Source organism: Pinus tabuliformis, chromosome 8, assembly GCF_031772625.1.
Source record: "Pinus tabuliformis cultivar Carrire ecotype Pingquan chromosome 8, CPIR1, whole genome shotgun sequence".
Taxonomy (NCBI): Eukaryota; Viridiplantae; Streptophyta; class Pinopsida; order Pinales; family Pinaceae; genus Pinus; species Pinus tabuliformis.
This window is the reverse complement of record NC_142294.1, coordinates 1,898,163,402-1,898,180,173: the sequence shown is the minus strand read 5'-3', so window position 1 is coordinate 1,898,180,173 and position 16,772 is coordinate 1,898,163,402. Positions and strand designations below refer to the sequence as shown.

The 16,772-nt window shown below is 37.7% G+C and overlaps 1 pseudogene; it reads left to right on the top strand.

Moving 5' to 3' along the window:
- The first annotated feature begins 7,515 nt into the window (after positions 1 to 7,515).
- LOC149243981 (peroxidase A2-like) lies at positions 7,516 to 15,153 on the top strand (annotated as a pseudogene).
- The last annotated feature ends 1,619 nt before the right edge of the window (positions 15,154 to 16,772 follow it).

Genomic DNA, 16,772 nt, shown 5'->3' with positions numbered 1-16,772 from the left:
ATTTGGCTCATGGTCCATTTAACTGAAGATATGCAATTGAATATTCCTCATTTTCTAAGATTAAGCTTACACAAAATGGGGAACGGTTTACACTCGCATGGAAAGAAGCCAAAAACTATATTGTATCACCATAGTTTAATTGAAATTCTATTGGTTGCCAAGCTTAAGAAAAGGAAGCGGTCGTGGGAGGACTTCCTCATTGAGCAATTCCCTGGGCAAGAAACGTAGACAAAGGGTCGGCAACGAATAGTGGGCCGCTCCCTAAAAACTGATGATGCAACGCCTCCATCCAAGTCCGAGTATACCCCTACCCACTCCCCCACTCCTGCTTCTGCACTCCCCCATACAGCTACAGGCAGTTTGAAGGATGGCGCAAGAACGATTCTTATGGAAATACAAATGTACTCACCCTAGAAAAGGAAGCACGATCAGCCTAAGCCCAGCTAGCCCAAATTGAGTCCCATGACCGAAAGCAACACATTTGAATCTCTAGCAGAACCCTCACTAAACCTTGAAAGTGCCACTCCTAAGACTAAACGCAAGTGACCCCTGTTCCCCTTCAACACTCCCCTCAATTCCACGGCCGAGACCTCAGCTCAAGGATGCCATCAGACTCGAAGCATGGGCCATGCATTGCAGACCAAGGCTGGAGGCACCAGCCTCGACAATATCGATATCTCCTCCTCCCATGATGTTGATATCCCTCCATCAAAAATGTCTCTTAGAGAAGATCCAATTGCCACGAACAAAGTAAAAATCCTTGTGGATATCGCACGGGATATGGAGACTTTGTCTCTCGCCCGACTGTTAGCAACCGAAAGCACCACAAAGGCCTCCCCACATCAGTCTTCTCCAAAGGAATGTACAGGGAAGTCACCTAGAGGTAGCACCTCACAACAATTGACGAACCCGATTATAGCCTCTACATTTGATGCTGAAGCAAATTTAAAAATATGGCTTGTAAAGCTGCGAAAAACAATCTCCAAGATCAGGGAACAGGGAAATAAATACAAGGTCTTATTCCATTTTGTAAGGGATGTAAACCAGCAAGTACGCTACTCCAACATGAAGTTGTATGCCCAGAGCAATGCCTTGGCCAGGAAGAACAAGCACCTTCTTCAATGGAAAGCGGTAAGGAACAAGCCTGCTAAATGGTTGAATCCCAAGGGATCAGCACTGCAATTTCAAAAATGTTCACCACATATCAGACAAGGGAATCAGGTCCTAATGAGGACTCCTGGTCTTTGACCACAATCTCTTTCGTTTGAATATAATTTCCTTTTTGTTGGATGCATGAGGGCATGCCTCAGAATCGGCATGGGAGGATGTTGATCCCCCATTTTTTGCCTATCACTACAAGTTTTTCATCCCTATTTAGGTCTTTTTGGCATCGCCAAACCCACTTATTTGCTATTCTCCTATCCTAATCATGTTCCAATCCCCAATTTGAGGTAAATTCTTTTATGATTATATTTTACTATTTATTGGTGAAATTTAGTAGATATAAGTAGCAACTCCTTCAACTAGCTTATTATTATGATCAAAGTGTAAACCTTCCAGAGATGTGCAGGAATGATAGTATGAAGCAGCATGTAGTGAACCAAGAGCTATCTTATGCTCAGTACCTAACCGCATGTTTCTAGATTTAAAGAGTGCTACACTAAGGAACCATGCTTATCCTCTCTGACTAGAGTAAACACTAAGTTTGGGATCGGTTACAGGTTGTTGAACCAATATGGACCAGTTGTTGAAAGCTATCCACTTTGAAAGATTAGATTAGTTGGACATTACGATTTGCCATCTTTAGCTCAGTTGTTTAAATTTAACTAAAAGCCTATAAAAGGTTGTGATGTAATATGTTAATCTAGCGCTCAAACATTGAAGTATTTGCTATGTATTTCATGACTTGTTTTTAATCAAATATATCGGCAATGGTTCTGCCATGAATTTGGATTAAGCATTTGATGAATTGCTGAAGATGACCAATTGATCGCATTCAAAATATTTCCTTTACTGTAAGTTAGCCAGCTCCCAGGTGTGGCCGAGCCCACCCATCTGGGTTAGCTTTGTATATTGCATAAAAGTGACACTGTGTGATTAGTTACAGTTAGTTCTCTCACTGGGAATTAGTTTGGTTTGGTTTGCTGCATGCGAATTGTCTTAATTTGATTGTTTAGAGGATGCAGATGCGTTGGTGTTTCTTTTAAACCCTTTGTTTCCATAATCTGCAATTGAATTCCTCTGTGATCCTAGTTTTTCTTTTAGAACAACGTTATGCTATGTCCATAAACCTTGATATCGTATTGATTTATAATCGAGAGAGGTGTGCTACATGGTCATTTGATGAATGAAATGAATTTATGTATCCATTGATAGTGTCGAAATTACTTTGATATTTAAATCTCTTCAGTGATTAGGAATGAATTGGATTCAAGCTAATTAGAGTGATATTAGTCTATCCACCAAATTGTTCTTCGTTTCCTCTAAAGAACTAGATCGGATTGACTCTCTATTCAATTATTTGCAGGAAATACGACATAAGGAAATCCTCATTGATTGTCTGCACACTGTAATTGGTATACTCTCAGTTTTTGGTTTTAAGCTGATTGGATTGATGATTAAGATTGCTTGCTGATTAGATCGATGATTTAGATTGCTTTCATAAGTGTTGGATGATTTACTATCGCTTTATCCCTATTTCATTTGGAAAATAGACTCTTGGATTGATTAATAGACTGTGTGGATTGAACGTAGAATACAAAAGAATGCTTTGGGTGATTAGTTGTTAAATATAAATTCATTAGTTTAGTTAGATAAATGATTTTCCATATTTTGTGTGATGATCAATTTCATTAGTTTAGTTAGATAAATGATTTTCCCTGTTTCATGTGATGATCGATTTCATTAGTTTATTTGGATAAATGATTTCCCCTATTTTGTGGAGTGATTGATTACATTTCTCGTAAGATAGATATCAATTAGATTTTAACAGTAGTACATTGGTTCCAAGTAAGGTTATTTGCAATAAGGATTGGTGTGATTACAGAGTGATTTAAAGTACAGTTTCTCTGAAATTGTTTGATTAAACTAATGTGTATTGAGTAGACTAGATGCTTGAAGTTGTTTTCATCATTATGATTAATTAGGACTTATAAGTGGTTTGATTGTAAATACAGAATACCGTTAGCAAGTTACAGAGTGAAATAGAGTGATTGTTCAGTTCAGTACTTAACTTCCAAAATCCTTGTTTAGTAGGGTAACAAGCCATTAGGAACATATTGCTATTAGTATAGATTGCTTAATGATTGAATAGCTATTTCAAGTAGAAGATCTTTGCTTGTTTTGGGTATAAACTGGAAGAGCTAGAACCAGCATTTGAGTGTTTGGTTGATTGAGTCTTGTGTGATTAGTAGTTCATTTTCATTACTTAAGATCAGCCATAAATAGTTTAGTAGCTTGTTAGGTTCAGATTTGAATGCTAGGCAGAGTTTGTAAAGATTTATGAGATATCTAGGTTAAATTTGATTGTTGGGTCTGCTTATGACATCTAAATGTTTGCAAGTGTTAATATGTTTATTACTCCACTAACTGTTATAAGGAAACATTAAAACTCTAATTTGGCCTTGAACGGAGAAAGCGCAAGGCAACTCGTGCTTACGAACTCTAGGTTGATAATTAATATTAAGAGGTTTAATTTGACAATTTAATCTCTCAACAACTCTTTAAGTTGAATTCATAAACATATTTCAACATGAATTTAACTCATAAATTGTAGAAAATAACAAAGAATAAAACCATATAAGTAACCACAACACATGCAAATAATGAAGGAGTTCACCCCTCTTGGGCTACGTCTCCTTGTCCAACTTCCAATGCTCAACCCTCTTTCACTATGATAAAAATGGTGATTAAAATGAGTTACAGTGATCAAATGGCTTCAAAATATGCTCCAACAACTCTAGATCTATCAAAAATCCTTATCTAGACTCCTTCTTCTCCCAAAAAGACCAAAAACTGAGAAAGTTATGAGAATTCCAAGTTTTGGTGCTAGCCGACCCACAAATTTGCCAGGTCCAGCTAAGCGCCCTACAATTTTGCCCCATTTTCCGCTAATGGGGTGAGAAATCAGCTAAAACCCTACGTAAATTATGGGATGATTAAATTCGCCTCTATCCCCTTACACGTTGGTGGTCACATGGGTGCCACATATGACCGGGGGTTGGCGCTCTGGGTCTGGCCCCCTCCGCTTCGGACCTGTGTCTCGGCGTTATGGTTGCATGGTTTGTTTTAAGGTTGGGGGGCTAGGTCTAAGAGCTGGCCCTTGGTCCCGCCCCTGGTCCGTATGGGCACGGTAACCAGTGTTGGGGCTAGCCCTTGGCCCTTACCCAAACCTCCACCAACCTTTAACTTAAATTAATAATTCAAAGGTCCTTTTAATAAGGACTAACCATGATTTAATAGAAATGGTGGAAATTTGTTTTTAATAGGTGCTAAGATCAATTCTTGTGCAGTTAATTTGACCTTCTCCAAAAATTCTAGTGGCCACTGAGGTGCCACGAGGAAGCCTCTGGCAGGGCCACGTGGTAGCCTCTTGTTTGTCCATGTAACCAAGAACCAATCAACTCCATCCCAGTCGTGGCCACCCTAGCCTAGCTCCTGTCAAGTTGTGGCAAGGCCAAAAGAATAAATCAGAGATTTAGCCAATTAGGAGAGGTCATGTGGCAGCCTGCCACTGGCCCAAAATACACATTGAGCAGTAATTTTTTGGCCAAAATTTGCATTTTTGGGAAATCGATCAAAACTCATTTCTGAGAGCATATGACATCCATTTTTCTGGAAATGTGTTGCGCCAGATTGAAGAAGACGAGATATACGCGATCGTTTAGGTTTCACGTCAATCCAACAAATTTCATTTTTGAGCACCAGATCAAAATGACCCTCCAAAATATTTTCTTAATTCAATTTTGGAGCCTATGTGAACTGTTGTTCCAAGATACCTATTGTTGTCATGTTGTTTAATTGACTATCCTCCTGTTTTCTCTAAGTGTCATCTCCACTTCAGTGAATTTTTTCTAAGTGTCGTCATTTTATCTTTATTAGCACTCGTGTTATCTTACTCAATGATAGGAGAAGGCATAACGTTTGTTGACTTAGTAATTGGCTTTTTTCGAGATGCATCACACACACAAAAGCAGGAAAATCACATATTTTCTAAGAAAAACACACCTTTGTTCACACAACAGGTATAAGAGGCACTCGTGGATGAAACTGTGACCTCCTTGAGCAAAAGTGCATTCCAAGATGACATGCATTGCATTCTAGTTGAGCGCACTCTTTTAGGCTAAGTAATTGCGCCCTATCGGAGTGAACTTCTTCGACTTATTGATTGTGCCCTCTAGTCAAGTGTACCCCTTTAGCTCAAGAAATGTAGCCTCCTCATCTTCATGCATGCACTTTTCTTGTTGCTTGTGAGCACACTCCTAGAAAATAGGAGCCCCCTTCACTTAATTTAACTAACTCGCTCATCCATTGACAAGTGGTGAACATGCATGTCTCGACTTTGCATGTAATCTCTTTATAATAAACCTAGTTAAATTTCTTCACACAATCATTCTCATTATGGCTTAGCACACTTATTTGAATTAAGGAGCTCCTCATTTATACTCTTTACAAGTAATTCCTGTATGTTTCCTTTCTTGTTTGCTTTTGGTATTCATGCCATCATTCCTATTTATTTTGCTAGCGTTTTTACACATTCTTCCTAGTACAAGTGTCATTATGAAGTCAAAGTTTCTTTCTTGTGACCATTCACATTTTGTAACTCTTCACAATTTGGTCATGGTTGCGACAAAGTCTTTAAGTACCTGCAGATCCTTCCTCCTAGCATTCCAGTCATTTTTTTTTTTTGAACTTGTTTAAGTTGATCATTTGCCATTTCAAACAAGAGTGCACTTCTGGATATGAATGCCTTGCTGTCATGGAAAACTGCACCCCAAGAAACTAGGCCTTCTTCCTTAGCACACTCCAAAACATCAAGCCACCCTTACTCTTAGAAATTGTGCCCTCCTTGTGTGCATGACGCATTAGAAAGCAACAACATGCAAGCTTCATCCATTGTACATGCACCCTACACCCTTCTTAGTCTCCTTGAGTGCATAGTGTAGAGGGGAGGCTTTAACCTCTGCCTCTTTCATGCTTCACAGTTGCGCCCTATGTCCTTTTTGGCTTCCCTTGAGCACATAGCACACCCCAAGACAACAATGATTCCCCTTCAAGCCTCTAACTTGTTCCCTGCACCCTTGAGCCCTCTCTCTCCCTTCCTTTGATAACATAGTGCACTTTGAAGCCTCTTTGAGCCTTCACTCCTCACTTTTGCTCCGGCATGCGCCCCCTTCATCTTGATGCAGTTTTACCTCACAAGAGTTGCCTACTCTCACTTTTGAAAGGATTATGCTCTTAACTACATCTAGTTTTCCTTTGAACACTGTGCTTGTAATAGATAAAGGATTTCTTATTGCTAATATTTAGTTGCTATGATTGTACTTCCACAAGCAGGTGTTCAAGTTTCAAGTCCTATCACACGATCATGCTCTATTAGAGCAATTCACTACAAGGAAAAGTCCTTGTGGAAGAGGTTTTTGTGGAGGCCCCTATAAAAATAGCACAAAAATTTATTTGTAGTAGAGGTCACTAATAGAGGTGAGGTTTTGGCAGAAGTTTCCTTGACATTACGTCTAAATTATTCAAAAGCAGAAGTTTCCTTTATATGAATGAACTATATGACTGTGCAAATTATAACGTGGGTAATAATGTGTTTGTTTGTTTTGTCGTTTTTGTAAATTATGTCTGATTAGAATTTAGTGTAACAAGGTTATTGATTGGTTCAGCGTATTTACATTTTGGTGTTCTTGTTTATGGGGAAATAAAGTGAGATTTAATAAATGAGATTAAAAAATATTGAACCCATCATTAACTTAGTGTATAATGGTTAATATTAATTTTAATTTAATTTATAAATAATATTATCTATAATTTAGAATAACAATGGTAAAACTATAAAATTAGAGTAACAAGTGTAAAATTATAAACAAAATTTCAGTTACAATCTCACCTTTATCTGATAATTATTAAAAAGGAAAAAATCAACTTTGATGGGTTATCTAGAACACGGACAATTGAATGGGTCCTTTATAATCCCCCCTGGACTGTGAAGGACAATTGAATGGGTCCGGAACACATGAAGGAATCTATAATTGGACAAAGTCGAATGTCAAATTAAGAGCTTGAACAACTTAGTTTTGTGCATGCTGAGGGAATCCGTGTGAAGAAAGCGTCCTTGTATTTACTAGCTCTTACCCTATTGAACCCCAGAGCCAAACTGATCTATACGACCAAGTTTATAGATTTCTTACTATAAATTAGATATAAAGACAACTCAAAAATATTCATTGCTGTATACCCAACTGGAGAATATCAGACAGATCTAGTATTTCGCTGTGTTCTCTACTCATTGAAAGGGGCTCTATCATGGCTACTCTTCTCAGATTTTGCTTTCTTTTAGTGTTGATGTCTGCATGCAGGGTAACCTCCGGAGCATGCCCTCCTGGATCATTAAGACCTCATTACTATCTGTGGACTTGTCCACAGGCTGAAGCCATTGTTTTCGCCGGAGTTCAAGGGGCCGTAGCTCAGGAGGCACGCATGGCTGGCTCTCTTCTTCGTCTGCATTTTCATGACTGCTTTGCTAATGTAAGTAACTCTATCTATCTGTGGAATTTTAGTATTATTGTACTGAAAATTGTAGGATTCTAAAAATTTATAATTTTGTTCATGGTATTTATGTGGGAATATAATCTCTTTAGTAAAAAAAGAATAATAAGTCCAGTTAAATCAGTTCCCCTAAATTAGTCCCCGTGACCAGTGGGATCCCCGCAAGAGTGATTTTGGTGTTTCCGGATCCTGACCAGAATAGATGACACGGTGTAAAATGGTTACAATGAAATTAGCACAAAAATTATAAGCATTTGCAGATTATTTGTAAATGACATATCAATCACGGCTAAGCGTTCACTATAAAGATGGATGGCACATTCGTACCAGTAGAGATTATCACTATAAAGAGGATTAATGTTACAGAAATATTTGATTAAATTATAATGAATATTTTATAGAGAAATGAAAATTATGTGTAGGGATGTGATGGTTCAGTGCTGCTGGATGACTGTTGGAAATTTCTGTTCATTTCAAACACACAACAAAAAAAACACAGAGAACAACACTCTGTTTCTAATACAGGATCTTTAATCATATAAAATAATAATAAAAATTGTTACAGAATTGTCTTCCTCGACTCAGAGGGATTTGCAACAGGAACTTCAGTTCCAGAAACTGATTCCACTATCTTAGAAAATTATATCTTCAACACTGCTGTGCGTTGCAGAGAAGAAAGAGCTCTTCTTGTTAATATTCTCCACATGTCTCTTGCTCTTGCATTCCTTTTATATTTAACAACACAAAAATATCTTTTACAATACGTGTTGCTTTTCCCTTACTTCCGTGAAAATAAAAAATAGTAAAATTTAAGATTTCACCTACATTTACCAACCCTAGTAAATATCATTTATTACACGGTTGAAAATATCTTGCTGGAATTTAATGCATGGCTTATCACACCATCGCATCGCAAGAAGAGAAGGATGTGCCACCGCCTCTATAACCTTTAAATCATGCGATCTGCGATCTCATCGCAAATATCGCATCGCAGATAATACAAGCATGCAACGAAGGGTGACGAGGGAAAGTGCGATATGCGATCAGATCGCATCGCAGGGAAAGTCCAATCGCTGTTCAGCTCCCGGCAGTTTAAAATTATCATTCCAACACTCCCCCTTAATTTTAACTGCTGGGTTTTTCTGCATACCCAGGCATTTCCTGAAATGATCAAAGCTTTTCTTTGCCAATGGTTTTGTCAAGATGTCAGCTAGCTGATCTTCTGTACTGCAGTGCTGCAAAACAATCTCACCATTGTTAACCAATTCACGTATGAAGTGAAATTTGGTGTCTATGTGCTTTGTCCTTTTATGAAAAACAGAATTTTTAGACAATGCTATTGCTGAGCTATTGTCACAGTAAATGATTGTGTTATTTTCTTGTTCATGACACAAATCTCTGAGAACTCTTTTCAGCCATACTACTTGGCATGCTGCTGCTGTTGCTGCCACATACTCTGCCTCTGCTGTTGACAAAGCCACAACTGGTTGCTTCTTGGAAGCCCATGACATGGCTCCCGATCCCATATGAAACACATATCCTGATGTGCTTTTCCTATCATCAACACTTCCAGCCCAATCACTGTCAGTGTAACCTGTCAACATGAAACTTTCAGAAGAGGAGTATAAAATACCAAACCCCTTCGTTCCATTCACATACCTTAGAATCCTCTTGGCTGCCTGCCAATGAGTCTCTTTCAGTCTTTCCATAAATCTGGAAATTAAACTCACAGCATGCATAATGTCCGGCCTAGTTGCAGTCAAGTACATAAGGCTGCCAACTATGCTCTTGTATAATTTTGGATCAAAATATTTGCTGATGTCTTCTTTGGTCAATTTCAGCCCCATTACAGTTGGAGTCACAGCTGCTTTGCTGTTCTGCATGTTAAATCTCTTCAACACTGCTTCTACATATTTATCTTGAGAAATGAAAACGCCATTTTCACTTTGGTCTACTTCAATTCCAAGAAAATATCTTAAGAAGCCCAAGTCAGTCATTTCAAATTCACTTTTCATGACTGCTTTAAAATCAGCAATGAGAGAAGCATCATTGCTCGTAAAAATCAAATCATCTACATATAGAACAACGATAAGAATCTTACCGTCATTCTGCCTTATGTAGAGTGTGGGTTCACCATCACACTTATCAAACCCATTCTCAATCAGATAAGCATCTATTCTGCTGTACCATGCTCTTGGAGCTTGCTTGAGCCCATAAAGAGCCTTTTTCAGTTTGCAGACTTTATGCTCTTGGCCTTCAACTTCATAGCCTGGAGGTTGATCAACATAAACCTCTTCTTTTAATACTCTATTCAGGAATGCAGATTTAACATCCATCTGATAAATCTTCCACTTGTGTTGTGCCGCAATAGACAACACTGTTCTGACTGTTTCCATCCTTGCTACTGGTGCGAAGGTTTCATCATAGTCTTTGCCTTGTTGCTGCTTGTAACCTTTCACAACAAGTCTTGCTTTGTGCCTGTCAATCTTGCCTTCAACATTGCTTTTGGTCTTATAGACCCACTTAACACCAATGGAAGCTTTGCCTTCAGGGAGGTCCACTAACTCCCATGTTTTACTCTTCTCAATTGCACCAATTTCTTCATTCATTGCTTCAATCCATTTATCTTCATTTACAGCATCTTCAAAATGGACTGGGTCATCAACATGACAATATAAAGCGAATAATGAATTCAGACCGGTATTGTTACTTACCTCTCCTTGTTCATAAATCTCATTCAGATTTCTGAATCTTGGTCTTCTTGGTGTGCTTGGAGTTCCATCCGAACTTGAGGGTATATCTGATCCCTGTGGTGTGCTTGGAGAAGCACTTCCTTGACTTCTTGAAGCTGTTCGAATTCCAGATTGTGGTGTGGTTTTTTGTACTTGCTGTGGTGTAGGAGGGGCCACCAAGGAAGGATTATTTGCTGTTATCTCTTCCTCTTCTTCTTCATGAGACATAGTTGTCTTCACATTCACTGTCTTCTCTAAGCTTCCATCCCAAGCTTCATCTTCAATGAACTGCACATCTCTGCTTACTATCAATTTCTTGGTGGATGGATTATAGAGTTTGTATGCTTTTGACTCATCACAGTAGCCAATAAAGACACACTTCTCCCCCTTACTATCAAGCTTCTTCCTTAGCTGATCCAGTACATGTGCATATGCCACACAACCGAATACTCTCATGTGAGTGACTGTTTGCTTTTGACCACTCCATGCTTCTTCTGGTATTCTGTTCATGACAGCGTTAGTTGGGCATCTATTCAAGATGTAAACTGCGCAAGCGACAGCTTCTGCCCAATACTCATGCGGCAAGTGTTTTGCCTTCAGCATACTTCTGACCATGTCAAGAATGGTCCTATTCTTTCTTTCAGCAACTCCGTTTTGCTGAGGTGTATACCTTGTGGTGAACTGCTTTTGTATGTCATTCTCTCTGCAAAAACATAGAAAGTCTTGGGAGATGTACTCTCCTCCTCTATCTGTTCTGAGCAGTTTGATATAATGCCCACACTGCTTCTCAAAAAGAGTTTTGAAGTGACGGAATTTCTCAAACACTTCACTCTTGTGTTTCAGCATATACACCCATGTCTTTCTGGTGTAATCATCAATGAAAGTTAAAACATATTTATTTCCGACAAATGATGGCGTTTGCATCGGTCCACACACATCGGAGTGAACAATTTCCAATGGTGCTTTTGCCCTTATACTCTTTCCTGCTGGAAAGCTTTCTTTGTGTTGCTTGCCCAAGATGCAGCCTTCACAAAGGCTGTCTGGTTTTTCGATCAATAGTAATCCCTTTACCATTCCCTTTCTGTGCAACAGATTCAAGCCTCCGAAATTGAGATGTCCAAATCTCAAATGCCACAACCAATTCACATCTTTCAATTGTTCCTGAAAGACTTCTTGTGTAACAACCGCAATAGTTCTGCCTTCCTTCAAATCTTCCCTGAGTTTGAGAGGAAACATTCTATTGCTGGTCATCTGCACCTGTGCAATGATCTTCTTACTTGGAGGTATGTCTCTGATTGTACACAAATCATCTTTGAAGAACACATTGTAACCTTTGTTAATGAGCTGTCCAATGCTCAAAAGATTACATTTCAGACCAGGTACATAGTATACATCTGGCACAATCATCTGTTCTCCATTTTTTGCTCGGATACTGACTCTGCCCTTACCCTTGACAGATATCGTATCATCAGTCCCTGTTGTTACTTCAGATTTCACATTTTCATCCAGATTGACAAACATTGCAATATTTCCAGTCATGTGATTACTACAACCTGAGTCTAAGAACCAAAAATCTTCTTGTTTGTCTTGTGCTATGTTACATGTTAACAACACGTTCTTTGAGTTCTTATCTTCTTCATTTGAAAAATTAGCATTTCGCTTATTATTCATGTCACTTTGCTTTTTCCTACATCCATTGGCATAGTGCCCATATTTCTTACAATAATGACATTGGACTTGGGATTTGTCATACCTTTGTCCATGAGCTTGCTGTTTACTTGAACCTTCATCTTGGTTCTGATTGCAGCTCCTTCCGCTTGTGCTTGCAGGATAATTTCTGCCTCTGTTTTGGCTTCTTCCACGACCTCTGTTGTTTGCTCTGCCTCGACCTCTTCCTTGGCCAAAAGACATCTGAGTCTTGAATGCTTGCTCAAAAGAGGAATATGTTCCTCTACTGAGTTTGTGTTCATGAGACAACAGAGAAGCACTCAGCTCATCTACTGTGAACTGTGAGAGATCTTTTGTTTCTTCTATTGCTACCACAATAGATTCAAACCTTGAGGGTAAAATTCTCAAGATTTTCTCTACAATCCTTCTTTCTTCAAGAATCTCACCATGAGATCTTATCTGGGTTATCAAGCCAATAACCTGAGTGAAGAAAGAATCTATTGTATCAGATTCCTTCATGCTGAGATTTTCAAAGTCTCTCCTCAACATCTGCAGCTTTGCAGTCTTCACCTTCTTCATGCCTTGATAGGCAGTTTTGAGAATATCCCATGCCTCTTTGGATTTTGTTGCTGCTGCAATCCGCGGAAAAACGCTTTCATGCACTGATTGGAAGAGAAAAAAGAGGGCTTTCGCATCCTTCTTCTTGTCACTCTTCAACTGGTCTCTTTCTGCTACTGTCAAAGCAGCCAGTGCTGTTGCATCTGTAGGTTCAGCATAGCCTGTTTCAACCAGCTCCCATATTCCTTGAGAAGCAAACAATGCTTTCATTGTTATGGACCAATAACTGTAATTTTTCCCATTAAACTGTGGCAGTTGGGGATTCGTCAAACGAGTTCGAGCATCTGCCATCTTAACCTGTGTAAATAAAGAAGAGATACTGACCCAAAAAAAAACAACAAGCAAAAACTTTCTCTGCTGGGAAAAATCTGCTCAATAAGCTTCTTACAGCTCCTACAGTAAAAAAACAAACTCTTGTTTTTTTTGACTCACTGAGTGCCTAGACTAGCTCTGATACCATGTTGGAAATTTCTGTTCATTTCAAACACACAACAAAAAAAAACACAGAGAACAACACTCTGTTTCTAATACAGGATCTTAATCATATAAAATAATAATAAAAACTGTTACAGAATTGTCTTCCTCGACTCAGAGGGATTTGCAACAGGAACTTCAGTTCTAGAAACTGATTGCACTATCTCAGAAAATTATATCTTCAGCACTGTTGTGCGTTGCAGAGAAGAAAGAGCTCTTCTTGTTAATATTCTCCACACGTCTCTTGCTCTTGCATTCCTTTTATATTTAACAACACAAAAATATCTTTTACAATACGTGTTGCTTTTCCCTTACTTCCGTGAAAATAAAAAATAGTAAAATTTAAGATTTCACCTACATTTACCAACCCTAGTAAATATCATTTATTACACGGTTGAAAATATCTTGCTGGAATTTAATGCATGGCTTATCACACCATCGCATCGCAAGAAGAGAAGGATGTGCCACCGCCTCTATAACCTTTAAATCATGCGATCTGCGATCTCATCGCAAATATTGCATCGCAGATAATACAAGCATGCAACGAAGGGTGACGAGGGAAAGTGCCATATGCGATCAGATCGTATCGCAGGGAAAGTCCAATTGCTGTTTTCTGAATAAGCTGGGTCGCTGCTCAACTGTCAGCTCCCGGCAGTTTAAAATTATCATTCCAACAATGACACTGCTACATTTGAGGGAGAGAAGACAACAGGTCCCAACCTGAAAGTCATAGATTACATCAAAGAAGAGCTTGAATCTGCATGCCCTGGAAAAGTTTCATGTGCTGATATTCTTGCAATGGCAGCACGGGATTCTGTGGTCTTGGTAAAATTTTACTGCTTTATTGCTGAAGTTCAAATTTCATAAATGGGCATTTATCTGTTCAGAGATTTATGAAGATTATAGAGTTAAAATAAGTTTCTGGAGTTAAAAGAAGAGAATTTTCTTTTTGTTATGATCAGACACGAGGACCATATTGGGAGGTGCCGCTGGGGAGGAGAGATAGCTTAACAGCAAGCAAAGCAGCAGTAGCTAACAGCCTTGCGCCCCCAACATCGAATATTTCAACACTCATCTCCAATTTTAAGGGTGTAGGCCTCACAGAAAATGATCTGGTTACTCTCTCAGGTTGTCCCATCTATATGTCCATTTATCTTTATAAGATTCATCTGAACACATTATCTATTTTAGCCACACAGAGGATGAAAAAGTGTGAAGGGTAAACGTTTAATAACCACGCTTAAAGACATGAACTGTGTAAAGGATCAAGAAATATACATGTGCGTAGGGTGTGTGGGATTGATATGAAACAGTAAAATGATCAACTTCTAATCCAACATTCTGTGATTTACAAAGTTTCATTGTAACGTTAAATTTTGTAAAAGGGTTATTATTAGTCAGGATTATGTCACTAGGAACCAAAAAAACTCATAATTTTTTCAGGACTTGTCATTGAGGATTTTAGATTACTAAGTGATTGATATGTTTTGCAGGTGCCCATACAATAGGAAAGGCACGTTGTGCAACATTCAACTCTAGGTTCATGGGACTCAAGCCAGGTCGATATCCCACTCTTGAAACAGAGTTCTTAACGTCGCTCCAACAACTTTGCTTTGATAACAACACTGTGACAGATCTAGATTTGCAGACTCCGGTTACTTTTGACAAACAGTATTATGAGAATCTACCTTCTGGCCAAGGCCTACTGTATTCAGACCAGCTGCTTTATTCCAATGGAGGAAGTACTAGGAAGTTGGTGGAATTTTATATGAGGAACCAAGAGGCGTTCTTCAACAGCTTCAAAGTATCCATGGTCAAAATGGGAAACAATCGACCCCTCACTGGGACAAGTGGGGAAATTCGTCACAATTGTAGATTTATTAATTCATAATTCATAATGAAGAGGTACAGCCATAATAAGTCACACTTATATACAATGTATTTGTATCTGCAATAATCGAGTGTGCCATTTTTTGAAGATTAAGTCAATAAAAATAAATGAAATGTAATGAAGTATTATTCGACTTGTCGTTAACTATATGTTATGTTTATAAAGATTAAATGTCAGAGATATGCGTTGTGGTATTGCCATATTCCTGAAATGGTTCAGGAATGCATTTATTTCTCAGATTAATAGTTTGATAATAGGGGGCTTTGGTATTGAATTATTGGTGTTCTATGTTTTATAGTTATTTTATATATTATTAGTTTAGAAGGGAGTTGTTTATAATGTGACTTTTTGGAGATTCCGGTGACGGAATCCGGCGGAAGAAATTGAGGTTAAATCTTGATTTGTTGCAGTTAAAATGGTTTTTTAACTGCATATTTGGATTCAGCACCCTGAAAAACCCCTGGGACGCTTTCATTGTGCAGAAACTAGCTATCAAACTTGCGATTCCAATAAATTCCTGCCAGATTTCGACCGGAAAAACCCACAGGAAAGTCTTTCAAAAAGTCGCGTTAAGTCGGGGGTTTTTAATACTGATTTTTTTTTGGGTAGAGTATGTTGTATAATTGCGTTTTATAGCTACATATTGTTTCTCGTATTAATTTATTGACATAATGTCTTTACAGATAAATCTGCTGTACCAATAAGTAAATAAGTATATGAGTATGTAAGATAACGGTTAGCAAAATTGGGTAATTAAATAATAATAATAATAATAATTAACATATAAGGTTAAATATTTTTTTTACAGATAAATCTATTGTACCAATAAGTATGTAAGAAAAGGGTTACCAAAATTGGGTAATTAAAGAAGAAGAATAATAATTAAAATGTGATAAAAACAATAATAATAATAAGAAAAATTAACATATAAGTTTAAAAAAAAAATTGTAATAACAACAATTTATATGGAATAGTGGAAAGAGTTGAGCTCAAGTCCTAGAGACTTGTTTGTTTGTTTATTTGTTTCTTTTGTTTTTTTTTTTGGGTGAAAATGATGAAATTTTTTATATAAGCAAGTTTTAATGTATAGTTAGATAATCATTTCTTTCAATTTTTTTATATAGAATAAAAAATAAAATTAAGAAATAAATTGATATTTAAGTTAACATTTCTTACATGTAGTTTAATGGATGATTGCTTTATGATGAAATATGATGTAATCTATGTCCACATGGGGTAGCTCAAGCGGCAAGGGCCGTGGAAATGAAGTCTCACCGAACCGGAAGTCTTGGGTTCAAATCTTGGGCTACCCCTCCCCCGTAGAGGGGTACATAATGGACATGTAAACCAGAGAGTCCCGCCCAGCTTACAAAAAAAAAAGAAATATGATGTAATCTATGAGATTTAAAGTTTAAATCGTGGTGGTTGATAGTCCCAACAAAAGAAAATTCTTTAAATTGAAATTAGAATTGAAAAATAAATTAATATGCATTGATATGTACATTCTACATTCATACAATATACATTTCAATATATTCTTTTAAATATACATTATATACTATGGGTTGATTTTTATTTTCATTTTTTTCATATTTACTTTGATATTGAAATCGATATGA